This window comes from Geotrypetes seraphini, chromosome 2 (genome assembly GCF_902459505.1).
Source record: "Geotrypetes seraphini chromosome 2, aGeoSer1.1, whole genome shotgun sequence".
Taxonomy (NCBI): Eukaryota; Metazoa; Chordata; class Amphibia; order Gymnophiona; family Dermophiidae; genus Geotrypetes; species Geotrypetes seraphini.
Genome location: NC_047085.1, coordinates 419,261,505 through 419,273,576, shown reverse-complemented (window position 1 = coordinate 419,273,576; position 12,072 = coordinate 419,261,505). Strand labels below are relative to the sequence as shown.

Genomic DNA, 12,072 nt, shown 5'->3' with positions numbered 1-12,072 from the left:
TTTCACCACACTCGATGCAGGAGGGGTCGATACCGGTTTCGCCCGAACCGGGGAGGTATCAGATGAAGTGGAGGCTGAAGGATCCTTAGCTGCGTCCATCTTGAACATCGATTCCCACAATAGGCAACGCCGTTTGAATGAGCGTGCCGTAAGGGTAGAGCAAGGCCTGCACGATTTCGGAATGTGGTCAGGACCCAAACACTGCAAACAGCGCCGGTGAGGGTCCGTGAGAGAAATCGCGCGTTGGCACTTGCTGCACTTTTTAAATCCGGTGATTGGCCGGGACATAGGCCGGAAAATCTCCGCCGCGAGGTCGAAGCCTGTGGGCCTGAGCCACGTGGCCGGCCCGTTCGACCCGCCGGAGGAAATAATCTTTTTTTTTTTTTTTTTTTAACTGAAAAAGAAATATACTGTTAACTACAATTAAAAGAAAGCGAAAACGCGGACAAGGAAGGCAATTTTAACTGAATTCAGCTAGCGCATGATGAAGTTGAACTTCTCAGCTCCGCGGAAAGAAAAGAACTGAGGAGACACGCCCGGATCTCCGGGCGGGAAGGCACCGGCGCATGCGTGGTGCGGGCATCTAGAAACTTTAAGTTTCTACAAGCAACACGTGCTTGTGAGACGTCCGTACCGGGCTCTGTCTGATGACATCACCCACTAGTGAGAATACCTGCCTGCTTGTCCTGGGATAAGGTATATTTCAGTTGATAATCGCATTTTAGAATTTTTTTTTTTGACAGCAATGTATGATTTAAAGCTTGCTTGTATTTCTGAATTGATTGAATTTGCACTCTATCCCTGTTTATAACAGGGACGATTAATGATGTTGTTTAGACATGTCTATATTCTATGTGATAATCGTAGGGAAACAAGCCCCCTCTTCTAGGAAACTGCGCTAGCAGTTTCTAGCGCGGGGAGCCACACTGAATGTCACGCGCTGCTCCCAATGCTCATAGGTCCTCAGCAGTCACTTACTTTTAGATCGGCAACCCCAATTGGTGTTTCTTCTTCTGCTTAGTGAATCGCTGCCTTCCTACTTATGCATACCATTTCCCCTCATTTGCAAGGGCGGATCGGATCGGATGGGCGACTGATCGGTCAAAAGGGTAGTGAATCGGGTTGGGGTTACAAACAATTGCAAACTGGTCGGGACATGGTGAGTATAGTGAATCTAGCCCTATGACCCTGATTCTATAAGTAGCATCTAACTTCTAGGTGCAATTGAGTGCAATTGTCAACCATCTGCTAGTTGTCATTTATAGAATCATGTCTAGTGGTGCCTAAGCGGTCTTAGGTGTCAGTAGGAATTGAATCTTTAGGTATACTGCAATTTAGGCCAGGGTTTTCTTGGCCTAGATGAGGGTGCCTAAGTCAAATCACGCCCATAATGTGCCCCGAATGTACCCCCAACCATGCCTATTTGCTGGAAGGCACCTCAGTGTAGACACATACCTCAAAGTGGTAGACACCTACTAAGTTATGCTCCTACCAGCTAATTAATTTTAATGGAATTTTAATGGGGGTTTTAAATAGCACTTTCAATTAATGGTGTTGTTTAAGTTAATTAAGAAAATTAAGTTAGGTGCTTAGATCAGCTAGGTGTGCTACTCTAGAGGCCTAATATAGCCATGGGAAAATATTATGCAGTAGGAGTGTGGTATAGTGCATATATTTCCCATGACTGCCAGTTAGTGGTTTAAAATTATCAGTGCTGTGGGTTAGCTGCAGCTTAAAGGTTTGTGCAGTCCCTAGGCATTAGGGCTGCTTATTGTTTACATGTGTGACCCGTCTGACACCCCGCTCGCCTGCATGTAGTCGAAATCGATTTGTGGCAGAGAGCCTAGAGAATGACACGGGGGAAAAATTTGTATCCATCCCCGCAAGCTTGATCCCTATCTCCGCAAACCACCTGATTGCATCCACACAAGCCTCGAATAGTTTTATACCGAACTTATTATATTAAAGTATTAAAAAAAACAATATTATGTACAATTGTCAATTTATAAATCAGCGTCTTCTCCCCACTCTTTCTTCCCCATTTCCCTTCAGCGTCCTCAGCCCACTCTATCTCCACTTCCCTTCAGCGCATGCACATAAAAACAAGCAAGCAATTTTATATCATTTTCATTCTATTCATTCATAGAAATTAAAGTCTAATAATGCCAGTCACATAGCAAAACATGATTTTACAAAAATAATTCCCTGCACAGTCAAACCTGCAAGGATTACCGTATTTTCACATAGATAACGCGCACCCGTGTAAAACGCGCACACGGGTATAGCGCGCAAAAAACACACATTTATGTACAGAAATTTTTATATACCGCGCACACCCGTATACCGCGCATGCTGCCCGACTCTCCCGTCGCCGCCTGACTCTCCTTTCGCCCGCCCCGACTCTCCTCTGGCCACCCCGACTCTCCTTTCGCCCGCCCGACTCTCCTCTCCCCCTTCACCCCCCCAGGACCGCTCGCACCCCCACCCCGAATGACCGCTCGCAGGCACCCGCACCCCCACCCCGAAGGACCGCTCGCACGCACTCCCACCCGCACCCGCACCCCCACCCTGAAGGACCGCTCGCACCCCCACAGCCTCCTGACCCCCCCATCATGTAGAAGCTCCTACCGGTGTCCTGCTGCTTCCTCTTAGCGGTCCCGACTCCCCGACACGATCGGGGCAAGAGGGAGCTCAAGCCCTCTTGCCCCAGCCAACCGCGGCACCCCTGACACGATCGGGGCAAGAGGGAGCTCAAGCCCTCTTGCCCCAGCCAACTGCGGCATCCCCGACACGATCGGTGCAAGAGGGAGCTCAAGCCCTCTTGCCCCAGCCAACCGCGGCACCCCCGACACGATCGGGGCAAGAGGGAGCTCAAGCCCTCTTGCCCCAGCCAACCGCGGCACCCCCGACACGATCGGGGCAAGAGGGAGCTCAAGCCCTCTTGCCCCCCCGACTCCCCAACTCCCCGACAATATCGGGCCAGGAGGAAGCCCAAGTCCTCCTGGCTCTTGCGAACCCCCCCCCCCCCCGCTAGTTGTTCGGGCCAGGAGGGAGCCCAAACCCTCCTGGCCACGGCGACCCCCTACCCCCACCCCGCACTACATTACGGGCAGGAGGGATCCCCGGCCCTCCTGCCCTCGACGCAAACCCCCCTCCCCCCAACGACCGCCCCCCCCAAGAACCTCCGACCGCCCCCCCCAGCCGACCCGCGACCCCCCTGGCCGACCCCCCCGACCCCCCCACCCCCCTTCCCCGTACCTTTGGTAGTTGGCCGGACAGACGGGAGCCAAACCCGCCTGTCCGGCAGGCAGCCAACGAAGGAATGAGGCCGGATTGGCCCATCCGTCCTAAAGCTCCGCCTACTGGTGGGGCCTAAGGCGCGTGGGCCAATCAGAATAGGCCCTGGAGCCTTAGGTCCCACCTGGGGGCGCGGCCTGAGGCACATGGTCGGGTTGGGCCCATGTGCCTCAGGCCGCGCCCCCAGGAGGGACCTAAGGCTCCAGGGCCTATTCTGATTGGCCCACGCGCCTTAGGCCCCACCAGTAGGCGGAGCTTTAGGACGGATGGGCCAATCCGGCCTCATTCCTTCGTTGGCTGCCTGCCGGACAGGCGGGTTTGGCTCCCGTCTGTCCGGCCAACTACCAAAGGTAAGGGGGGTGGGGGGGTCGTGGGGGTCGTGGGGGTCGGCCAGGGGGGTCGCGGGTCGGCTGGGGGGGCGGTCGGAGGTTCTTGGGGGGGGCGGTCGTTGGGGGGGAGGGGGGGTTGCGTCGAGGGCAGGAGGGCCTGGGATCCCTCCTGCCCGTAATGTAGTGCGGAGTGGGGTTAGGGGGTCGCCGTGGCCAGGAGGGTTTGGGCTCCCTTCTGGCCCGATATTGTCGGGAAGTCGGCGGTCCTTCGGGGTGGGGGTGCGAGTGGTCCTGCCGGGGGGGGGATGTATCGGACGTCGGGGAGTCGGCCGGGCAAGAGGGCTTGGGTTCCCTCTTGCTCCGATCGTGGATGCGGGTGCGGGTGGGAGCGCGTGCGAGCGGTCGTTCGGGGTGGGGGTGCGAGCGGTCCTGCTGGGGGGGTGAATCGGGCGTCGGGCGGGAACTATGTTTAAAAACTTTTGTATACCGCGCTCACGCATATAACGCGCGAGGGGTATGCGCGGTAGGTAAAAACGCGTATAACGCGCGCGTTATATGCGTGAAAATACGGTACTAGATTTCTTTCAGCAGCTCCCCTCCCTCCCTCCCCCCTCCCCCTTACCTTCGTGGCCAAGTCAAAATGATCTACCAACAATAAAATTTTAAAAACCACAAAGCACACTGTATGCAGAGAAAATGTTAATTATCATTTATATTCCGTGGGTTTTCAAAGAGGTCAAGGCAGATGACTTTATGCAATGTCATCTCAGTAACAACTATACAAAAATAGACAAATATACCCTCTCCCTTTTTACTAAACACGATAAAACAGTATATTTCTGTATCTCGTTGGCCACAAATTTGGTCTTGGAGGTTGAAATGTACAATGTCAACATCTATGAGACAAACTTGGTTATTTTTATTACATAGAATTTTTTGGACCCCAGTTCGTTTACAAAATTTAGACTGTTCCAGGTCTAATAGATGCTGGCATTGTCATAATGATATAGGGACTTTGGATCATCTGTTTATTATTGTCCTTTGATACTTAGAGCTCCTTTTATCAAGCTGTGCTAGCGGGGTTAACGCGCGCAAATGCTCAAGATGAGGCGGTAGTGGTTAGCGTGGCCGGAGGTTTAACGCATGCTATTACGCGCGTTAAACCGCTAGCACGGCTTGATAAAAGGAACCCTTAGTTTCTGGAAGTCAATTTGGGGACAAATTAATCTTATTCTTGATTCAGCAATTCCCTTAACCTATGAAGCCATAATTTGTGGTACGCTTTTACACGTTAAGTCTTCTTTAGATAAATATAAAAGTCATCTTTTTTGGATCATGACGAGAATAGCTATTCAAATGGTTACACATAATTGGAAGAGCTATGACAGACTGAATTACACATTTTGGTGGACAAAGCGGAGACTCAGAGGAGACATGATAGAGACCTACAAGATCATGAAGGGCATAGAGTAGAGAGGGACACATTCTTCAAACTTTCAAAACATAAAAGAACAAGAGGGCATTCGGAAAAGTTGGAAGGGGACAGATTCAAAACGAATGCAAGGAAGTTTTTCTTTACCCAACGTGTGGTGGACACCTGAAATGCGCTTCCAGAGGGCGTAATAGGACAGTGTAAGGTACTGAAGTTCAAGAAAGGATTGGACAATTTCCTGCTGGAAAAAGGGATAGAGGGGTATAGATAGAGGGCTATTGCACAGGTCCTGGACCTGTTGGGGCCGCCGCATGAGCTGACTGCTGGGCACGATGGACCTCAGGTCTGACCCAGTGGAGGCATTGCTTATGTGCTTATGAGTGTTTAGTAGAACATTTAATAGAATGTGGAGCCCATTGACTGCATTTGTTGCATCGCAATAATTGTCATGTATTTTTTGTTGTTGATGGATTTTCTTACACATCTGGGGGGGAGGGAAATGTATTTTCATTATTAAAATTTCTTAATTATAATATTGTAATCACATAATATGTCTTCTTATATTAATAATTGAGAGGAGGGGGGAGAAAATGATTGTTTTATGTATAAATTGTGTATTTAATAGTGCGTTTTATGAAATGTTTATGCTCAAGTAATTGTATTGCACTGTCAAAGTTTAATAATCAATAAAGATTTATAAAAAAATTAAAAAAATAGACAAATATACCCTCTCCCTTTTACTATACTGCGATAACGTTTTTTAGCTCAGTGAGCTGCGCTGAATGCCCTGCGCTGCTTTCGATGCTCATAGGCTCCCTGCGCTAAAAAACACTATTGCGGTTTAGTAAAAGGGGGCCATAGTGCACAATATAGACAGCAGATATAAATTCTCAAAACGGACACATTTTGATCACTAAATTGAAAATAAAATCATTTTTCCTACCTTTGTTTGGTAATTTCATCAGTCTCTGGTTGCACTTTATTCTTCTGACTATGCATCCACTATTTCTTCCTTTCTTTCAGCCTCCTCTATGCTTCCTCTCCTCCAGACCTTATTCCCTCCCCCAACTTTTTTTCTTTCACCCTGCCCCCTTCTTTCTTTCTCTCTCCATGCCCCCTTTCTTTCTGTATGTCTGTCTTTCTCTCTCTCCGTGCCCCATTTCTTTATTTCTTTCTTTGTTTCTCCATGCTCCCTTTCTTTGTTTCTCTCTCCATTCCTGTCTGTCTCCCATCTCCCTTCTTTCTTTCTGTCTTCCTGTTCCCCCCCTTTCTTTCTTTCTTTCTTCCTGCCCTCCCCCAAGCCACCGCCATTGGGGAACATGCTGCCACCGCCGCCGGGGAATAGGCTGTCACCGCGGCCATCGGGGAACAGGCCGGTGCCGAGTTCTGAGCTCTCCCTGCTTCCCTTCCTTGCGGGGCCGACCAACTCTCGCCACCCGACGTCAATTCTAATGTCGGAGAGGAAGTTCTGGGCCAGCCAGGCAGTGATTGGCTGGCCCAAAACATCCTCTCCGATGTCAGAATTGACGTTGGGTGGCGAGAGTTGGTCGGCCCCGCAGGGAAGGGAAGCAGGGAGAGCTCAGAACTCGGTGCCGGCCTGTTCCCCAATGGCGGTGGCTTGGGGGAGGGCAGTGAGAAGGGAAGGGAAGAAGGTTGGGCACCCCTGCTCTAGACAAGCAGCGAGCCACACTCAAGTGGCTAAAGAGCTGCATGGGGCTCACGAGCCACAGTTTGCCAACCACTGCCCTACATTAAATAAATATTTTGTGTGCCCCTTTCCAGCTACCTGGGCAAAAAGAGGGGTCACACTAACTTTAAGCATCATTTATAGAATCTGGGTCTAAGTACTCCTGTGTCCATTTTTGCAAGTCCTGCGTGCTAATAGTAAAACTAAAGGAGGGCCTAAAAAAAAATGTTAAAGCCTTATTTTAGGGACATGCTAGAAATAATCTTTGCATATGGGAAAGTCCCACATTAGCACACAGTAAACTCATTTCGTAGCACATTTTAGTGAAAGGGTCCATACAATGTAGTTTCCAAACTGTTCAAGCTGCTTCACTATAGAGTTATGTGCCTAGATCTGTAGGTACGAAATCTTACCAGAGGTAAATACTATCATGAGGCAGTTACAAGTACACTTCTCCCTCCATATTCACGGTTTCAGCATTTGTGGTTTCGATTATTCACGGTTTTTAGCTTGTTGGCTCCTCCCACCAAATTATATCTTGCATAGAGAAATCGCTGATTCCAAGCGTTTGCAGAGAAAACTGCTGATTCCCAGCACTTTCTTCACTGTGTTTTGCCTCTCCTTCAGGAACAGGCCAGGTCTCCCACCATGTTATTCGCGGTTTCACCATATTCACAATGGTTTTTAATAGAAAACAGCGAATAACATATGAAAAAGTTATTCACGGTTTTTCTGTATCCGCGGGTCTGTTAATCCCCTATCACAGCGAATACGGAGGGAGAAGTGTATACAGTATACTATCACACATAAAACTGGCATTCATAGAGGTGTGATTCAGTTGAAATATATGTGGCAGTAGAAGAAAAAGGGATTTATTAATCTAGTTCTGAAATTTCAAAGCTAGCTGATTACATTCTCTCCAAGCTGAAAATGTGCTTACATATGGCTGTCTAAGTCACCGCTCTGCAGCTTAATAGAAATCTACTCATTAGCATATACATTAAAAATAGAGTTTCATCGAGGTTATGTGAGCAGTAATAGGCTAGTGCATGTTGAAGAAATATTTAAACTGATTACGCACTGAATTCAAGAAGTAAAACTGAATGCAATGTTGTGTTTAAACATACTGGTACCTATTCTGTGAAAGAATATTAGATACATTAATTATAATGATCAATACTAGTCAGCTGCTGAGTAGTTAATGTCTTGGTTTAATAGATAACCTTTTGTAGGCCTGCCAGTGAAATCTGTTCAATCCATGTGTTGTCCTTTATAGCTCAATACATAATTGAATATAAATGATTAAAAACTGAGATGATGATGGAATTATTTAGTTATTTTGAGCTCCTTTTTACTAAGCTGCATTAAATGCTAGTATAGAAACTGTAAATAAATAAACACTAGCTTGTGCTCTGAATTAACAATTGTTTATTAATATATTGATATATGAAGACATACACGTCTTAAAGGCAGACATGGTATGCTCGAACTCTGGACAAAAGCCTACCCCTTATATAGGTAATGTGATATTTTAGAGGGCAAAGAAATCACATAAATACATAAAAGATGACACCAAACTGTTCAAAGTTGTTAAAATGCATGCGGACTGCGAAAAACTGCAGGAAGACCGTAGGAAATTGGAAGACTGAGCCTCCAAATGGCAGTTGAAATTCAAAGTGATACACATTGGGAAAAATAATCCAAATCATAATTACCGGATGTGCTAGGGTCCACCTTGGGGGTTAGCGCTCAAGAAAAAGACCTGGATGTCATTGTAGACAATACGCTGAAACCTTCCTCCCAATGTACGGCAGTGACCAAGAAAGCAAATGATGCTAAGAACTATTAGAAAAAGGATGGTAAACAAGACTAAGAATGTTATAATGCCTCTGTGCGACCTTATCTTGAGTATTGCGTTCAGTTCTGGTCTCCTTATCTCAAAAAAGATATAACGGCACTAGAAAAAGTTCAAAGAAGAGTGACCAAGATAATAAAGGGGATGAACTCCTCTTGTATGAGGAAAGACTAAAGAGACAGCTGAGTGGAGATATGATTGAAGTCTACAAAATCCTAAGTGGTGTAGAACGGGTACAAGTGGATCGATTTTTCTAAAGGTCAAAAATTACAAAGACTAGGGGACACTCGATGAAGTTACAGGGAAATACTTTTAAAACCAATAGGAGCAGAAATATTTTTTCACTGAGAGAATAGTTAAACTCTGGAATGCATTGCCAGAGGATGTGGCGAGAGCAGTTAATGTAGCCGGTTTTTTAAAAATGTTTGGACAAGTTCCTGCTGTTGAGACAAACATGGGGGAAGCCGCTACTTTCCCTGGATCGGTGGCATGGAATGCTGCTACTATTTTGATACTACAGCTAAGATTTCTCCACTAATCACATTGGAAAGTTACTAACGTTCCTCAGATTGCCACACCAAACAGCAGTGTGGTAGCATATCCTCACCGGAACAATTTTTTGTAACTTTATGTGAGCTTTATATTTTTCATATAGTGATACTTTTTTATAACTTATAACTTATTAAAGCTGATATATGCTATAAAGAATAACTTATCTTTTTTGCACCGGGTGCTGTTTGGTGTGGCAATCTGAGGAACGTTAGTAACTTTCCAATGTGATTAGTGGAGAAATCTTAGCTGTAGTATTAACATTTACATCAGTGCCGTTCCTTTGGCTACTATTTTGAAACATAGAAACATGAATGCTTGTGATCAGGTGCTTGTGACTTGGATTGGCCTCTGTGAAGACGGGATACTGGGCTAGATGGATCATTGGTCTGACCTAGTAAAACTATTCTTATGTTCTTAATCTAAAATAATACCCAGGATTCAGAGTGAACATTCAAAACATAACTCCTCCCTCTGTACATCAATTACAGGAGGAGGTGAAGGCATTATTACAAGTCCAAACCACATAATCTTAGTTTTTGCAGAATTTAATTTTAACCTAATAAATTTTGCCTACTACTGATGAAAAAGATGTAATTGGAACCAAAATATTTATATCATCAGCATAAGTAAAATTACAGATTTCCCTCTTATGTAGGAAAAATTGTAAAGTGGCCATCACTACGCTATATTAAAGAGAATCGGTGAGAGGAGCCAATGCTGCCCTGGTAAACTCACCGATGCCCATTCAGTCCACCTCGAATCTGCTTCTAACCATGCCTACTTGTAGGTGCCTTGGTGTAGATGCCTACCTCAAAGCAGTAGGTGCTTACCAAGTTAGGTGCCTACCAGCTAATTGAAATTTTGAATGTTTTTTTTTTAATTGGTTTTTAATGGTGCTTTCAATTAACTCCCCCTTTTACAAAACCGTGCAAAAGGTTTCTAGTGCCGGCCGACATGCTGAATGCTCTATGCTGCTCTGACGCTCATAGGAATCTATGACCGTCGGAGCAGCGCAGAGCATTCAGTGCGCTGGCCGGCGGTAAAACCTCTTGCACAGTCTTGTATAGGGGAAAGGGTAAGTTAGGTGCCTAGATTGGCAAGGTGTGCCAAACTAGATGCCTAACTGTAGGTGTCTTTTATAGTGTTTAATGTATGCTAATTCCTTTAACATGTGATACAGTGTGTTAAATCCTAATGCTGCATGATGAATTCCCCCCCATGTCATTAATTCAACTCATCTCAACAGAAAAATCCATACTCAACTTCTCCTATTCATAATGGCTTTACTTGCCCCGCCTCCCCCACTTTACAAAAAAGCAAAAGTGTTTTTTAGCGCAGGCTGGCATGCTGAATGCTCTGCGCTGCTCCCAACTCTCATAGAGCTCCTATGAGCGTCGGGAGCAGAAAAAAGCATTCAGCGCACCGGCCTGCGTTAAAAAAACGCTTCTGCGGTTTTGTTAAAAAAAAAAAGGGGGGGTGTTTGATTAAGATGGTAAATTAATAGGGACAGGTTTTTTTAATCGGTTAAAAAATGAACAGTGGAAAAAATCCACATGTCTTAGATAAAGCATGTGCGATTTTTGCCTGATAGAAAAGCAAGCTAACCAATATACAAAATAGAGAAGGCAAACATCCTGCTACTGTGGCTGTCACAGGATGCCTCCCCATCCATGATTAGCTGGAGCCCCAACCAGCACAGTGATTTTTTAGTCAAAACACATTGGTTTGCCTGTGTGCAAATAAATAGATATATACAGATTGCTGGACAGAGACAGTTGGATTGATCCTCAAACATATGTACTTTCTCTTTTTTTTTTTCTTTTAGGAAAATGCCTAAAAATAAAAAATGACGAAACCAAGTTGCCATCTTATTAGCCCCTGTTGTATGAGCACAACAGACATCTGTGTCCTTTTGCAAAGCCATCTACTATGCATCAAACCGAATACACCCACATAAATGATGTAAGAACCAGGAACAGGAACAGTGTATGTTATTGTTCTAACCATTAAGATAAGAAGCAGAATTAGAAAATGATAGATGATAAAGGCAAAAGGGCTTATCCAGTTTATTCTCCCTACCAACTCTAAGCTCCACAATCTCCTTCCTCTCCCTTAGAAATCCTCTGTACTTTTCCCCTGCTTTCTTGAATTCAGATACAATCCTTGCCTCCGCCACCTTTGCTGGGAGCTGTTGTACACATCCGCTAGCCTTTCCACATAGGGAGTCAAGCTTAAAGAGCAGAACACTTCTCCAAAATGAAACCTAAGATGAAGCAGTTTGTAATATTTCTATTGGTTCGAACAGATCATAAAGTGTAGCCTTAGATCTAAGGTGTGACCACAGTTTGTCTAAGTGGAAGGGATTAGAGTGGAGTGGGTGGCCTAGTGGTTAGAGCTCCTACCTCAACACCCTGAGGTTGTGAGTTCAATCCCAGCCTGCTCCCTCTTACTCTAGGCAAGTCACTTAGCACTCCATTGCCCCAAATACCACTATTAGATTAGGAACCTGCCAGTACAGGTAGGAAAAATACTTAAAGAGTGCCTGATTACTAGTCAATGTATTGTAAACCACTTTGGGTGAATCTCTTCATGAAAAGGCAGATAATAAATCTAAACAGATAAACTCTGTTCCAATTTGCTTTGGAACTGGCCAGATAACTATTACGTTGTAAAAGCCTTCCTGCATGATCTCTTTGACTGTATAACTCTGTTTTTATTTCTACCTAATGGCATAGTAAGGAGGGGGGGGGGCAGTCTGCTCCGGACGCCATCATGGTGGGGGCACTGGCACCCCTCCTCCTCTCCACCCTTGCCTCTTCCCATTCCTCCCCGCCGCATGCATGCCCCTTCCCTTCCCCCACACTTCTAGTTGTTCATCCCTTCCAGTCACAACTTCAACATGCTCCTCACGACCATGTTG

General features: G+C 45.8%; 1 protein-coding gene across 9 annotated transcripts in view; it reads right to left on the bottom strand.

Annotated features, from left to right (window-relative positions):
• The window catches only part of CALCR (calcitonin receptor), a 587,401-nt gene that overhangs the window by 327,357 nt on the left and 247,972 nt on the right, over positions 1 to 12,072 (bottom strand). Inside the window, exon 1 of one of the 9 annotated variants that reach the window (XM_033931118.1) lies at positions 12,016 to 12,033. The exons of the other annotated variants lie outside the window; for them this stretch is intronic. The gene's annotated coding sequence lies outside the window, so the exon portion shown is untranslated. Of the gene's footprint in view, positions 1 to 12,015; positions 12,034 to 12,072 lie in introns of those variants that run through there. 9 annotated transcript variants of the gene reach the window in all.